Genomic DNA, 17155 nt, shown 5'->3' on the forward strand with positions numbered 1-17155 from the left:
GTCATTTTTTGACTTCTCAGCAATACTTGCTACTCTTCCAGTACCTCTGTAAGAGTGTCCACCAAATGGAATAAACTACTTTCTTAACCTTGTGGAAACACACCAAATAACTTCAAGCAAGGTCCAAAATTCAAGGTCAAAATACAATCCTCTGGTCCCCAAAAGTCCTTTGTATCAGTTATCTATTGCAATTTACCAAACTACCCCAAAACTTAGTGGCTCAAAAGAGCAATTTATGATGTCTCACAATTCTGAAGGTAGTTCTTCTGTTCCACATGGTGTTGGCTGGGGCCCCTCATGCAGCTGCATTTTTTTGGTAGCTGAGCAGTGGCTGGATCGACCAAGAAGACCTCATTCATATAGCTAGGACTTAGTGCGGTTGTCAGCTGGACAACTCACTTTTTCTCCGTGTGGCCTCTCTCTCATATGGTGACTCATCTTCCAGGGCCTCCCCACATGATTCTTCTCACCATCAGGATGGCCTGGAGTTCCCTACATCATGGCAGTTGGATTCCAAGAAAACACGAGCAAAACTGCCACTCCCTCAAAACAAGGCCCAGAACTGGCTCATCATCACTTTTTTGTCTTCAGTATGCTATTGGTCAAAGCAAGTCACAAGGCCAGCCCAGCTCAAGGTGGGAGCGGTGTTCAGGAGGTAGACTGCAACTCTTGATAGGAGTGGAATGCATATATAGGAAAGGGAGGAACTGTTGTGCAGCTATCTTGGGAGACTATCTATCACATCCTAAGCATGACTTGAATGAAAATTCCTCTAAAGAAGAAGAGAAGGTGTTGTGGGACCTAATGAAATTTAAAAGCTTTTGTACAGCAAAGGAAACCATAAACAAGATGGAAAGACAACTCTCAGAATGGGGGAAAATATTTGCAAAGCAACTGACAAATGATTAATCTCCAAAATATACAAGCAGCTCATGCAGCTCAATATCCAAAAAACAAAAAACTCAATGCAAAAATGGGCAGAAGACATAAATAGACATTTCTCCAAAGAAGATACACAGATTGACAACAAACACATGAAAGGATGCTCAACATCACTAATCATTAGAGAAATGCAAATCAAAACTACAATGAGGTATCACCTCACACCAGTCAGAATGGCCATCATCAATAAATCTACAAACAATAAATGCTGGAGAGGGTGTGGAGAAAAGGGAACCCTCTTGCACTGTTGGTGGGAATGTAAATTGATACAGCCACTGTGGAGAACGGTATGGAGGTTCCTTAAAAGACTAAAAATAGAACTACCCTATGACCCAGCAATCCCACTACTGGGCATATACCCTCAGAAAACCATAATTCAAAAAGAGTCATGGGGCTTCCCTGGTGGCGCAGTGGTTGAGAGTCCGCCTGCCGATGCAGGGGACACGGGTTCGTGCCCCGGTCCGGGGAAATCCTACATGCCGCGGAGCAGCTGGGCCCGTGAGCCATGGCCACTGAGCCTGTGAGCCCGGAGCCTGTGCTCCGCAACGGGAGAGGCCACAACAGTGAGAGGCCCGCATACCGCAAAAAAAAAAAAAAAAAAAGAGTCATGTACCACAATGTTCATTGCAGCACTATTTACAACAGCCAGGACATGGAAGCAACCTAAGTGTCCATCTACAGATGAATGGATAAAGAAGATGTGGCACATATATACAATGGAATATTACTCAGCCATAAAAAGAAATGAAATTGAGTTATTTGTAGTGAGGTGGATGGACCTAGAGTCTGTCATTCAGAGTGAAGTAAGTCAGAAAGAGAAAAACAAATATCGTATGCTAACACATGAATATGGAATCTAAAAAAAAAAAAAGGTTCTGAAGAACCTAGGGGCAGGACAGGAATAAAGACACAGACATAGAGAATGGACTTGAGGACACGGGGATGGGGAAGAGTAAGCTGGGACTAAATGAAAGAGTGTCATGGACTACCAAATTTTGTAGTGGCATATACACTACCAAATGTAAAATAGATAGCTAGTGGGAAGCAGCCACATAGCACAGGGAGACCAGCTCTGTGCTTTGTGACCACCTAGAGGTGGGATATGGAAAGTGGGAGGGAGACTCAAGAGGGAGGGGATATGGGGATATATGTATATGTATAGCTGATTCACTTTGTTATACAGCAGAAACTAACACAACAATGTAGAGCAATTATACTCCAATAAAGATGTTAAAAAAACCTTTTTAAAATAAGAAATAGGGTAACATATGTTTACTTGTTAACTCTTTGCTAGTGTAGGAAACAGACATTAAATAATACAAGGAGGAAATGTCAAGAAAAGTCTATTTTTGTTTAATGCTATGATATTTAAAAATCAGGACAGCATGACATGCTTCATTTATTCTTAATATTACTCAGTTCCATGATTACTAAAATTTAGTAAAAATACCACTGCAGTAACTAATGAGAGTTACTCTGCTATACCAGACCTTTCCCAGCTTGGCTTTCTTTCTTTTTTTTTTTTTTTAATAAATTTATTTATTTATTTACTTACTTACTTACTTACTTATTTTTGGCTGCGTTGCTGCACTCAGGCTTTCTCTAGTTGCAGCAAGCGGGGGCTACTCTTCATTGTGGTTCGTGGGCTTCTTATTGCAGTGGCTTCTCTTGTGTTGTGGAGCATGGGCTCTAGGCACATGGGCTTCAGTAGTTGCAGCACACAGGCTCAGTAGTTGTGGCTCACGGGCTCTAGAGTGCATGATCAGTAGCTGTGGTGCGCGGGCTTAGTTGCTCCATGGCATGTGGGATCTTCCCAGGCCAGGGATCAAACCTGTGTCCCCTGCATTGGCAGGAGGATTCTTAACCACTGCGCCACCAGGGAAGCCCCTTGGCTTGCTTTCAATGGCAATCAGTCATATCCTACTGCAGTAAACACAGAGGTCCAGGAATTTGAACAGGCGCTACGTAAAGGAGTCAGAGCACCTTTCCCAAAACCACAGATCAGATAGGAGTATCTATTACTGCATTGGTAGCTATGTTAATATTTAGTTAATACTTACACTGTTTTCATCTCCCAGTAATTATTTAAGTCTTGCCAGGGTATAGGCATGTTTGGAAAGAAAACGATGTTATGGTATCAATTCCTACTTTTGAGTACCACTTCAAATTTACAACCAAAGTATGAAGACATTGCTTCCCCAATAACCTCCTTTCTGATGTCCAAGAGATAGAAGGAAAAGAAATTGAAATAAAAATGGAGGCCTCTCCCCCAGAGGACAAAGAATAAGAAGTTATATGCCTAAAGTACCCTTCCTATACACTAAAGTCTTTACTAGCCCCAGGAGCCTTTCTCTTTAAAAGAGTCAACAGTAATTGGACTATGGTGGATTGATCTTTAGAAACCATATGGAATAATGGAAATGCCATCAAATGAAATAGGGAAGACTGGAGCAGGAAAAGGTTTGAAAGGGAAGAGTTTTGGACATAATCCGGTTTGCGATGCCTGTTAGATATCAAAATGGAGAAGTCAAGTCAGCGGTTAAACACTGATTTCTGTAGTTCAGGCTCTGGGCTGGAGATAAAAATTTGGGATTTGTTGGCATCTACTTGGTATATCAGCTATGGGAATGGATGCAATCACCAAGGGAGTGAGTGTGCTGGAATACTTGAGCAATCAGAGGAAAGGGAGAAAAGGGAGCATCAGTTAATGAAACTGAGAAGAACTGGCCAGTGTATCCAGATGAAAACCACAAAACTATGTGAAGAAAGGGTATCAAGGAAGAGGGTGTGAGCAACTGTGTCATATGCTCTGAGAGGTCAAGTAAAAAGAAGACTGAGAATTGACCATTAAAAAACAAAGCAAAAACAAAACACATTATTTCACAAGCACAATGTCAAACTGCCCTGTGAGACAGCATCTAATCATGCCCTAATAACCACAAAAATTAAAATTTTCTAGTCCCATATTCTTCTACTTAAGATTAAGGGAAAAGTTATTAAGTAAACTGGTTTTCTGTGAGACACAAGTGCAAATGTTATTTTTTGATTCCCAAAATCAACATGGCATGACCATATGCCTTATGCTTAGTTACCTCAATAACAGCATTTCCTACAGTGCAGGACACAGCCTGCTGTTAAGATCAGACCCGAGGCTCCATGACCCATCTGTTTTGAAGTCTCCTTTTCCCTAGTCTTCCTTATCTACAGAAAATGATCTGAGTAAAAGAAAATTAAAATAAACAGATATAATACAAGTCAAAAGCTAACCATAAACTGTAAGAGCAACACTGCAGCATCCCAAGGATTAAAATTAAAGTTCCACTGAGAAAAAAACTTAACATTGTCTTGAGTTCTTATCTTTAAGTATATTTTTTCACCAAATCGTAGAACAAGTCAATATGAAGAACTTGCAAAAGGAATCACACACTCTCAAAAAAGAACTTTACCCACTGTCTGACACCTATGTGTTACATATGGCAAGTAAACAGCATAAATGTTAAGAATGTTACTGTTACATTAACAGGGCTGCAAGGATGATGGACTCTTAAAATGCTAGAGTAACTCATTTTTCTCAGGACAGGAAAAAGGAAAGAAAGAAAAATAACGAAGAGATCAAAATGATAAACTCTCTAGCATTTCATCACATTTCCCTTGATGCCACGATTTTCTTCAAGCCCGTGACACTATTATCTTGTCATCCATCTTCCAGCTACAAGAATAAAAGTGTTTATTACTTTACACATTAGCTATATTTCTAATGAAGCAGTGTACAAAGAAAACTGTATTTTCCTTATGATTGAGATTATGATTTCAGAGTTCTGAAGCAAGACATACTTTAAAATTATCTTTCAAAATGAAACACAATCAACAATGAGATATGCATGGAATGCTAGTACATGTGAGACAGCACTGCAGGCACTGTGATTTCAAAGCACAGCTCCTGCTTACAAGGAGGTATGACCTCTGTGCAGTCATAAAAATATATGGGCCTAAAAGGTAACAATAAAGAGGTGGGTAACATTAGCACCAAGTGACTGATACAGAAAATAAGTGATATGGAACCTCAGGTCTACAAAAGATCACTCCCAAGAGATGTGGTCTAGACAGTCTCCAAAAGCCAATGGATCTTCCCCAGGGCCTTCCAGATGGAGTAGGAATTGAACCTAGAGGGAAGAGACAGGACGTGGCATGGACAAAGGCACAGAGTTGAGGTGGTTCTAGGTCGACGACTAGATACGAATAGTTGAAGTGGAAAATTCATACAGGAAGGTTGAAAAGAAAAGGAAACGAATGGCCATGTGCTAAGGATAGCACCAGTCCTCTTCTTTCCCTCTCATTTCTCTCTTCTTCTCCCCGTACCCCATACCACCCTCTGCCTAGCTTTGAATTAACCATGGCCTCTGGAGTCAGAGAAATTTGAATCCCAACTATACTTCTCAGTACCTGTATAACCTAAGAAAGTTATTGAACTATCTGGGCCTCAGTTTCCTTACATATGAATGGTGATAAGTATATCTATTTTTAAAAAATCTTATATTTTAATTATTTTTATTGGAGTATAATTACTTTACAATGTTGTGTTAGTTTCTGCTGTACAACAAAGTAAATCAGCTATGTGTATATATACATCCCCTCCCTCTTGGACCTCCCTGCCACTCACCCCTATCCCACCCATCTAGGTCATCAGAGAGCACCAAGCTGAGCTCCCTGTGCTCTACAGTAGGTTCCCATTAGCTATCTATTTTACACATGGTAGTACATACATATTTGTAGTAATAATAATACCTAGTACTGTGTTAGGCACCATGCTCAGATCATTTGTACTCATTTAAACCTTATTTAATCCTCAGCTTCCCTCAGGGTATATATTATTTCCTTTGTGCACTGAGAAAATTGACAAGCAGGTCAAATTAGTTGGCCCAAACCATAAAGACAAAAACTGGCAAAGCAAGGAAGGATCAGAGGTGTTGCTGACCCCAAAGTCCTTACTCTTAGCCACTCTGATACACTAGACATAATAAGTGCAAGACTTCAGTACAAAGCCTGCAGACAGTACTATGCCTGCTCTTGATATTATCATTACTGTCCGAAATTCTATAAGATGGTTTTTATTTGTTATTCTTGTTTTTCTTGCTATTATCATTACTATTACAGATGAGAAAACTGAAATCCAGAGATTTTATTTAACTTTCCCCATGTGACACTGCTGGTAATTGACAGAGCAAAAATAGACTAGAGTCCGATTAACCAAGCTCTTAGATTTCAAGTGGAGAAGTTCATTTTCCTCCATTAATAGATCACCACTGCAGTTTGTTTAATGTAGGAATAGAATGATAAAGGCGTTGCTTTAGGAGGGTTAACCTGATTCTTGAAGGTTTTACTTAATATTTCCCTAACAGAATCCAAATTTTCTGTCTTTGGACCTCTTCTGTAGTCCACAAATGCCTATGTCACTTTGTTATATATGTTGGACATAGTTCTTCCCTCCAGTCTTGACTAGAATTTCTTTAAGAGGAAAATATATTTCCTATATATCTTTGTATATCCAGAGCTTAGCACAAATGTACCAAAATTAGTGAAGATGCAAAAGTGTTTGATGGATAAATGAATGGATGAATGAGATGGATATGATAAATTCAAATGGAAGCACTTTTAGGAGTCTACATGGCAGCTTCAGGGATTTATGAACCCCACTGAAATTTATATAAAATGTGAACTATAAGTACTTAAGTGCATTTTCAAGAAAGAAGGTCCACAGTTCTCGTCAGATTCTCAGAAAGATGCGGTACCTCATAAACATTAAGTGCCATTAGACTCAAGGTAGAGAGACCAGTTAAAAGTAATTGAATTTTTACAGAAAAAAAAAGAAAGCACTAAACTAGTGGCACTGCAATAGATATGGAAATAATAACACAGTGAATGACATTCCATAAGTAAGTCTACAGAATTTGACTCCAAAACCAGTAGTCACACAGACATAGAGAACAGACTTGTGTTTGCCAAGGGAGAAGGGGGGTGGGAAAGGGAAGGTTTGGGAGTTTGGGATTAGCAAACTATCTCAAATGCAAACTATTGTATATAGGATGGTTATACAACAAGGTCTTACTGTATAGCACAGGGAGCTATATTCAATATTCTGTGATAAACCATGATGGAAAAGAATATGAAAAAGGATATATATGTATAATGGAGTCACTTTGAACTACAGCAGAAATTAACACAACATTGTAAATCAACTATACTTCAATAAAATTTTAAAAATAAAACAGTAGTCATTAGGTCTAGCATTGAGTATATAATACTGTGCGGTGTCATTGTAATGGTTAGTTCTAGGGAGATATGGCAGAGACATAACTTTTCCAGCTACCTGGCTTATTTCATGAAATGTTAGAAGGTCTTTAGAAATTTAAAATGCATATATCACATTCTTACAGTCCTACATTGAAAGCAATCTGTTTGCAAGTGATAGTCTACAAATGTTTACTGAATTCTGATATATGTGAAGAATTAAAAATTAGAGACACAGAGATAAGGAGTAGCAATTGTCTCCCTCCATTTTTGCTGGAAAACTGGAGAAATCTTACTCTAATGAGAAGAAGAAGGCCAGAGATTTTTAAAGTATACTTAATGAATCAGTAATATGATATGGATTGAACCATATATCGTGGCCTCTCTGGTAAGACTGAGGGTGTATATTTGTCTCTAGGCATTGTGGGGTTGAGATAAATCACCCTGTGATCTTGCTCTTATTTCCCCCCAGCATTTCTCAGTATTTTTATGTGTATTATATTAAGCTTTAAAAAACATGAGTTTTCAATAAAAACTCAAAGAGAGGGCTCCAAAGAAGAAGCCAAAAGTAGATGTTTGGAAAAAATAAGGGCCAGTCAACCTTGCTGTTGGTTAGAGGTTTACAGTGATAGGTACATAAGAATTTCAAGCTGTAGTATTTGTACTAATAGAGATACTTTTCTCTGCTTTCTCTCTAGGTGACTGCCAGTATAGCTGGACATCAGCTGCCTTGTTTTATTTCTGGTTTTAAACTAACTAATTCTGGTATTCTGAAAGTGATCATGCATGTTGAATGTATGTGGAAGAAATTATTCAAACTCAAAGACAAAAGAAAGTTTACAAAAATATTTAACATCTTTGTGAACTAAAAAAGAATGGGGGCTTCCCTGGTGGTGCAGTGGTTGAGAGTCCACCTGCCGATGCAGGGGATGTGGGTTCGTGCCCCGGTCCGGGAAGATCCCACATGCCGCGGAGCGGCTGGGCCCGTGGGCCATGGCCGCTGGGCCTGCGCGTCCAGAGCCTGTGTTCCACAACGGGAAAGGCCACAACAGTGAGAGGTCCGTGTACCACAAAATAAATAAATAAATAAATAAATAAAAATAAAATCCCTTTTAAAAAGAATGAAAACTGAAGACAGTGTGCACAGGTACAGTCATAGGCCTGCTCTACTCTTGACTCAGAGGCAGCCACTAGTGGCTCAGAGTGTTGCTCCTACAGGATAATAAGGACTAAAGGTTCCCCTAGAGAGGAGATGTGACAAAGTCAGAGTCATTGCTGGAAGTCAAAGGCTGGAGAGTTGTAACTCCCACAACTTGTTCTTGAGGCAGGTCTAGTTTTATAAGAAGCTCTGGACCAAGTGAGGCAAGAGAAGAACAACACAGCCTCATCAAAGTTAAGCCAAGCCTCTCTAGGATAAGTGGCTGGATATGCACTATTGCTACTAGATAGTGACAATCAGTTCTATTATGAGACTTGGATCTGGGATGGGACACCAGAGAGCTGGTAGGAAACAACTGCAAAAATAAGACTATGAGGGATGATCCAGAAGTAGAGCAGGAAAAAAACAAATGCAAAAATCTCCCACAAAAGCTGATCTTACCATTCGCTTTTGCAATTTTATTGCAGGTTATTAGCCAGAGAGGGGGAAAAACATCTAGAGAAGTATAACCAAGCTAGCACCAGTGGTTATTTCTAAAAATTTTGCTTTCTATTACACATTCATTTTAAACTTTTTTTATAATGACTTTATATCAAAAGAAACAAAGGCATGTATATTTATGCCTATATTTAAAAAAAAAAACTGATCTCTCCAAACAAAATTCTGGAATCCCCTGAAGATGCACAGTGCCAGAAGAAACTCAAAAATCAAGTGATAAATTCACTCAAAATTAATTTTATGAAATAGTGTGGCAAAAACTTTTTTTTTTAATTGTATATAGTCAAGGTGTACTATAGCAAAGACTCTCAAATAAGTATGTTTAGGTTGTTGAAAGAGATGTATTAGGGAGACCTTCAAGATGACAGAGGAGTAAGAAGTGGAGATCACCTTCCTCCCCACAAATACATCAGAAATACATCGACGTGTGGAACAACTCCTACAGAACACCTACTGAACGCTGACAGAAGACCTCAGACCTCCCAAAAGGCAAGAAACTCCCCATGTACCTGGGTAGGGCAAAAGAAAAAAGAAAAAACAGAGAGAAAAGAATAGGGACGGGACGTGCACCTCTGGGAGGGAGCTGTGAAAGAGGAAAAGTTTCCACACACTAGGAAGCCCCTTCACTGGCGGAGACGATGGGGAGTGTCAGGGGGAAGCTTCGGAGCCACGGAGGAGAGCGCAGCAATAGGGGTGCAGAGGTCAAAGCGGAGAGATTCCTGCACAGAAGATCGGTGCTGACCAGCACTCACCAGCCTGAGAGGCTTCTCTGCTCACCCGCCGGGGCAGGTGGGAGCTGGGAGCTGAGGCTCGAGCTTCGGAAGTCAGATCCCAGGGAGAGGACTGGGGTTGGCTGCGTGACCACAGCCTGAAGGGGGCTAGTGCAACACAGCTAGCCGGGAGGGAGTCCGGGAAAAAGCCTGGACCTGACTAAGAGGCAAGAGACCATTGTTTCCATGTGGGCGAGGAGAGGGGATTCAGAGCACCACCTAAAAGAGCACCAGAGACGGCCGCGAGCCACAGCTATCAGCACAGACACCAGAGATGGGCATGAAACGCTAAGGCTGCTTCTGCAGCCACCAGGAAGCCTGTGTGCAAGCACAGGTCACTATGCACACTTCCCCTCCTGGGAGCCTGTGCAGCCCGCCACTGCCAGGGTCCTGTGATCCAGGGACAACTTCCCTGGGAGAACACACGGCGCACCTCAGGCTGTTACAATGTCTCAATGGCCTCTGCCAATGCAGGCTTGCCCTGCATTCCGCACCTCACCCTCCACCACAGGCCTGAGTGAGCCAGAGTCCCCTAATCAGCTGCGACTTTAACCCCATCCTGTCTGGGGGGGGGGAACAGTTGCCCTCAGGTGACCTACACACAGAGGCGGGGCCAAATCCAAAGCTGAAGCCCAGGAGTTGTGCAAACAAAGAAGAGAAAGGGAAATCTCTCCCAGCAGCCTCAGGAGCAGCGGATTAAATCTCCACAATCAACTTGATATACCCTGCAATTCTGGAATACCTGAATAGACAATGAATCACCCCAAAATTGAGGCAGTGGACTTTGGGAGCAACTGTAGACTTGGGATTTTCTTTATGCATCTAATTTGCTTCTGGTTTTATGTTTATCTTAGTTTAGTATTCAGACTTTATTGTCATTGGTAGATTTGTTTATTGATTTGGTTGCTCTCTTCCTTTTTTTTATACATAGATATATATATTTTTTCCTTTTTCTTTTTGTGAGTGTGTATGTATATATTTCTTTGTATGATTTTGTCTGTATAGCTTTGCTTCTACCATTTGTCCTAGGGATCTGTCTGTCTGGGTTCTTCTTGTTTTTTTGTTATGTTTTGTTTTTTTACTATACTTATTAGTGCTTGTTATGATTGGTGGATTTGTTTTTTTTTTTTTTTTGGCTTGGTTGCTCTCTTCTTTCTTTCTTTTTTTCTTTCTTTTTTTATTAATTTTTTTTTATTTTTAGTCATTTATTATTTTAATGATTTTATTTTATTTTTCTCCTTCTTTCTTTCCTTTTTTCTCCCTTTTATTCTGAGCTGTGTGGCTGACACGGTCTTGGTGGTCTGGCCAGATGTCAGGCCTGTGCCTCTGAGGTGGGAGAGCCGAGTTCAGGACATTGGTCCTCCAGAGACCTCCTGGCACCACATAATATCAAATGCTGAAAGCTCTCACAGACATCTCATCTCAACACTAAGACCCAGTTCCACTCAATGAACAGCAAGCTACAGCGCTGGACACCCTATGCCAAACAATTAGCAAGACAAGAACACAACCCCACCCATTAGCAGAGTGGCTGCCTAAAATCATAATAAGTTCACAGACACTCCAAAACACACCAACAGACATGGCCCTGCCCACAAGAAAGACAAGATCCAACCTCAACCACCACAACTCAGGCACCAGTCCCCTCCACCAGGAAGACTACACAGCCCACTGAACCAACATCAGCCACTGGGGGCAGACACCAAAAAAAAAAGGGAACTACAAACCTGCAGCCTGTGAAAAAGGAAACCCCAAACACAGTAAGTTAAGCAAAATGAGAAGACAGAGAAATACACAGCAAATGAAGTAGCAAGGTAAAAACCCACCAGACCAAACAAATGAAGATGAAACAGGCAGTCTACCTGAAAAAGAATTCAGAGTAATGATAGTAAAGCTGATCCAAAATCTTGGAAATAGAATGGAGAAAATACAAGAAATGTTTCACAAGGACCTAGAAGAACTAAAGAGCAAACAAACACTGATGAACAGCACAAAAAATGAAATTAAAAATTCTCTAGAAGGCATCAATAGCAGAATAACTGAGGAAGAAGAACGGAAAAGTGACCTGGAAGATAAAATAGTGGAAATAATTACCACAAAGCAGAATAAAGAAAAAGAAATGAAAAGAATTGAGGACATTCATAGAGACCTCTGGGACAACATTAAATGCATCAACATTTGAATTATAGGGATCCCAGGAGAAGAAGAGAAATAGAAAGGGACTAAGAGAATATATGAAGAGATAATTGTTGAAAACTTCCCTAATATGGGAAGGGAGATAGTTTATCAAGTCCAGGAAGCACAGAGAGTCCCATACAGGATAAATACAAGGAGAAACATACCAACACACATATTAATCAATCTATCAAAAATTAAATACAAAGAAAAAAAATATTAAAAACAGCAAGGGAAAAACAACAAATAATATACAATGGAATCCCCATAAGGTTAACAGCTGATCTTTCAGCAGAAACTCTGCAAGCCAGAAGGGAGTAGCAGGACATATTTAAAGTGATGAATGGAAAAACCTACAACCAAGATGACCCTACCCAGCAAGGAGCTCATTCAGATTCGACAGAAAGTAAAACCTTTAGAGACAAGCAAAAGCTAAGATAATTCAGCACCACCAAGGAATTTCTCTAGGCAGGAAACACTAGAGAATGAAAAGACCTAAAATAACAAACCCAAAACAATTCAGAAAATGGTAATAGGAATATACATAGTGATAACTACTTTAAATGTAAATGGATTAAATGCTCCAAGCAAAAGATATAAACTGGCTGAATGTATACAAAAACAAGACCCATATATATGCTGTCTACAAGAGACCGACTTCAGACCTAGGGACACATACAGACTGAAAGTGAGGGGATGGAAAAAGATATGCCATGCAAATGGAAAACAAAAGAAAGCTGGAGTAGCAATTCTCATATCAGAAAAAATACACTAAAATAAAGACTATTACAAGAGACAAAGAAGGACAGTACATATGATCCAGGGATCAAGCCAAGATAAGATATAACAATTGTAAATATTTATGCACCAAATATAGGAGCAGGGCTTCCCTGGTGGCGCAGTGGTTGAGAGTCCGCCTGCGGATGCAGGGGACATGGGCTCGTGCCCCGGTCTGGGAAGATCCCACATGCTGCAGAGAGGCTGGGCCCGTGAGCCATGGCGGCTGAGCCTGCGCGTCCGGAGCCTGTGCTCCGCAACGGGAGAGGACACAACAACGAGAGGCCCGCATACTGCAAAAAAATAAATAAATAAATAAAAAATAAATAAATAAATAAATAAATATATATATATATATATATATATATATATATGAGCACCTCAATACATAAGGCAAATGTTAACACCCATAAAAGGGGAAATCGACAGTAACACAATCATAGTAGGGAACTTTAACACTCCACTTTCACCAATGCACAGTTCATCCAAAATGAAAATAAATAAGGAAACACAAGCTTTAAATGATACATTAAACAAGATGTACTTAATTGATATTTATAGGACATTCCATCCAAAAACAACAGAATACACTTCCTTCTCAAGTGCTTATGGAACATTCTCCAGGATATATCATGTATTGAGTCACAAATCAAGCCTTAGTAAATTTAAGAAAATTGAAATTGTATCAAGTATCTTTTGCAACCACAAGGCTATGAGACTAGATATCAATTACAGAAAAAAAAATCTGTTAAAAATATGAACACATGGAGGCTAAACACTACACTACTAAATAACCAAGAGATCACTGAAGAAATCAAAGAAGAAATCAAAAAATACCTAGAAACAAATGACAAAGAAAACACGATGACCCAAAACCTATGGGATGCAGAAAAAGCAGTTCTAAGAGGTAAGATTATAGTAATACAATCCTACCTCAAGAAACAAGAAACATCTCAAATAAACAACCTAAACCTTACACCTAAAGCAATTAGAGAAAGAAGAACAACAACAACAAAAAAAACCTAAATTAACAGAAGGAAAGAAATCATAAAGATCAGATCAGAAATAAATGAAAAAGAAATAAAGGAAACAATAGGAAAGATCAGTAATACTAAAAGCTGGTTCTTTGAGAAGATAAACAAAATTCATAAACTATTAGCCAGACTCATCAAGAAAAAAGTGGAGAAGACTCAAATCAATAGAATTAGAAATGAAAAAGAAGTAACAACTGACACTGCAGAAATACAAAGGATCATGAGAGATTTTACTATAAGTAACTATATGCCAATAAAATGGACAACCTGGAAGAAATGGACAAATTCCTAGAAAAGCAAAACCTTCCAAGACTGAACTAGGAAGAAATAGAAAATATAAACAGACCAATCACATGCACTGAAACTGAAACTGTGATTAAAAATCTTCCAACAAACAAAAGCCCAGGACCAGATGGCTTCACGGGTGAATTCTATCACACATTTAGAGAAGAGCTAACACCTATCCTTCTCAAACTCTTCCAAAATATAGCAGAGGGAGGAACACTCCCAAACTCATTCTACGAGGCCACAATCACCCTGATACAAAAACCAGACAAAGATGTCACAAACAAAGAAAACTACAGGCCAATAACACTGATGAACATAGATGCAGAAATCCTCAGCAAAATAGTAGCAAACAGAATCCAACAGCACATTAAAAGGATCATACACCACGATCAAGTGGGGTTTATCCCAGGAATGCAAGGATTCTTCAATATATGTAAATCAATCGATGTGATAAACCATATTAACAAATTGAAGGATAAAAACCATATGATCATCTCAATAGATGCAGAAAAAGCTTTGGACAAAATTCAACACTAATTTATGATAAAAAAAAAAAACCCTCCAGAAAGTAGGCATACAGGGAACTTACCTCAACATAATAAAGGTCATATATGACAAGCCCACAGCCAACATCATTCTCAATGGTGAAACTGAAACCATTTCCACTAAGATCAGGAACAAAACAAGGTTGCCCACTCTCACCACTATTATTCAACATAATTTTGGATGTTTTAGCCATAGCAATCAGAGAAGAAAAAGAAATAAAAGGAGTCCAAATCAGAAAAGAAGAAGTAAAACTGTCACTGTTTGCAGACGACATGATACTATATAGAGAGAATCCTAAAGATGTTACCATAAAAATACTAGAGCTAATCAATGAATTTGGTAAAATAGCAGGATAGAAAATTAATGCACAGAAATCTTTGGCATTCCTGTACACTAATGAAGAAAAATCTGAAACCGAAATTAAGGAAACACTCCTATTTACCACTGCAACATAAAGAATAAAATACCAAGAAATAAACCTACCTAAGGAGACAAAGACCTCTGTGCAGAAAACTATAAGACACTGATGATAGAAATTAAAGATGATACAAACAGATGGAGAGGTATTCCATGTTCTTGGATTGGAGGAATCAACACTGTGAAAATGACTATACAACCCAAAGCAATCTATAGATTCAGTGAAATCCCTATCCAACTACCAATGGCATTTTTCACAGAACTAGAAGTAAAAATTTCACAATTTGTATGGAAACACAAAAGACCCCGAATAGCCAAAGCAATCTTCAGAAAGAAAAATGGAACTGGAGGAATCACGCTCCTGGACTTCAGACTATACTACAAACCTACAGTAATCACGACAGTAAGGAACTGGCACAAAAACAGAAATATAGATCAATGGAACAAGATAAAATGCCCAGAGATAAACTCATGCACATATGGTCACCTTATTTTTGATAAAGGAGGCAAGAATATAAAATGGAGAAAAGACAGACTCTTCAATAAGTGGTGCTGGGAAAACTGGACACCTACATGTAAAAGAATGAAATTAGAACACTCCCTAACACCATACACAAAAATAAACTCAAAATGGATTAAAGGCCTAAATGTTAGGCCAGACAGTATAAAACTCTTAGAAGAAAATATAGGCAGAAGACTCTATGACATAAATCACAGCAAGATCCTTTTTGACCCACCTCCTAGAGAAATGGAAATAAAAACAAGTATAAACAAATGGGACCTAATGAAACTTAAAAGCTTTTACATAGCAACAGAAACCATAAACAAGACGAAAAGACAACCCTCAAAATGGGAGAAAATATTTGCAAATGAAGCAACTGACAAAGGATTAAACTCCAAAATTTACAAGCAGCTCATGTAGCTCAATATGAAAAAAACAAACAACCCATTCCAAAAATGGGCAGAAGACCTAAATAGACCTTTCTCCAAAGAAGATATACAGTTTGCCAACAAACACATGAAAGGATGCTCAACATCACTAATCATTAGAGAAATGCAAATCAAAACTACAATTAGGTATCACCTCACACCAGTCAGAATGGCCATCTTCAAAAAATCTACATACAATAAATGCTGGAGAGTGTGTGGACAAAAGGGAGCCCTCTTGCACTGTTGGTGGGAATGTAAATTGATACAGCCACTATGGAGAACAGTATGGACATTCCTTAAAAAACTAAAAATAGAACTACCATATGACCCAGCAATCCCAATTCTGGGCATATACCCTGAGGAAACCATAATTCAAAAAGAGTCATGTGCCACAATGTTCATTGCAGCTCTATTTACAATACACTGGACATGGAAGCAACCTAAATGTCCATCGACAGATGAATGGATAAAGAAGATGTGACACATATATACAAGGAATATTACTCAGCCATGAAAAGAAACAAAATTGAGTTATTTGTAGTGAGGTGGATGGACCTAGAGTCTGTCACACAGAGTGAAGTAAGTCAGAAAGAGAAAAACAAATACTGTATGCTAACACATATATATGGAATCTAATAAAAAACAAAATGGTTCTGAAGAACCTTGGGACAGGACAGGAATAAGGATGCAGACGTAGAGAATGGACTTGAGGACACAGGGAGGGGGAAGGTTAAGCTGGGATGGAGTGAGAGAGCTGCATGGACATATATACACTACCAAATGCAAAATAGATAGCTAGTGGGAAGCAGCTGCATAGCACAGGGAAATCAGCTCTGTGCTTTGTGACCACCTAGAGGGGTGGGATAGGGATGGAGCAAGGGAGACACAAGAGGGAGGAGATATGGGGATATATGTATATGTATAGCTGATTCACTTTGTTATAAAGCAGAAACTAACACACCATTGTAAGGCAATTATACTCCAACAACGATGTTAAAAAAAAAATAAAGAGATGTATTAAAGAAAAACTTGCCTGAAAAAAGTGAAGAAGATATTATGAAACAAAAAGGCAAAAGCATTTAGACTCAAACACTGAGGAAATTGCCCAGAATGCTGCATAAAGGGACAAAGCCATTTTTTTAAAAGAAAGAACAGTCAAGAAGTACAGAAGAACAAGTACCAGTTCCAGCCATGATACCTATTTCATAACTGCTGTATTTAGGTATAATTTACATACAATAAATTCAACCACTTTAAAGAAAAAAAAAAAAAGAAATATGGAAGATACATTGAGAATCTCCAGTATATACATAAGAGGAGTTCTAGAAGAA

Source organism: Mesoplodon mirus, assembly GCF_964341445.2.
Source record: "Mesoplodon mirus genome assembly, chromosome: 8".
Classification (NCBI taxonomy): Eukaryota; Metazoa; Chordata; class Mammalia; order Artiodactyla; family Ziphiidae; genus Mesoplodon; species Mesoplodon mirus.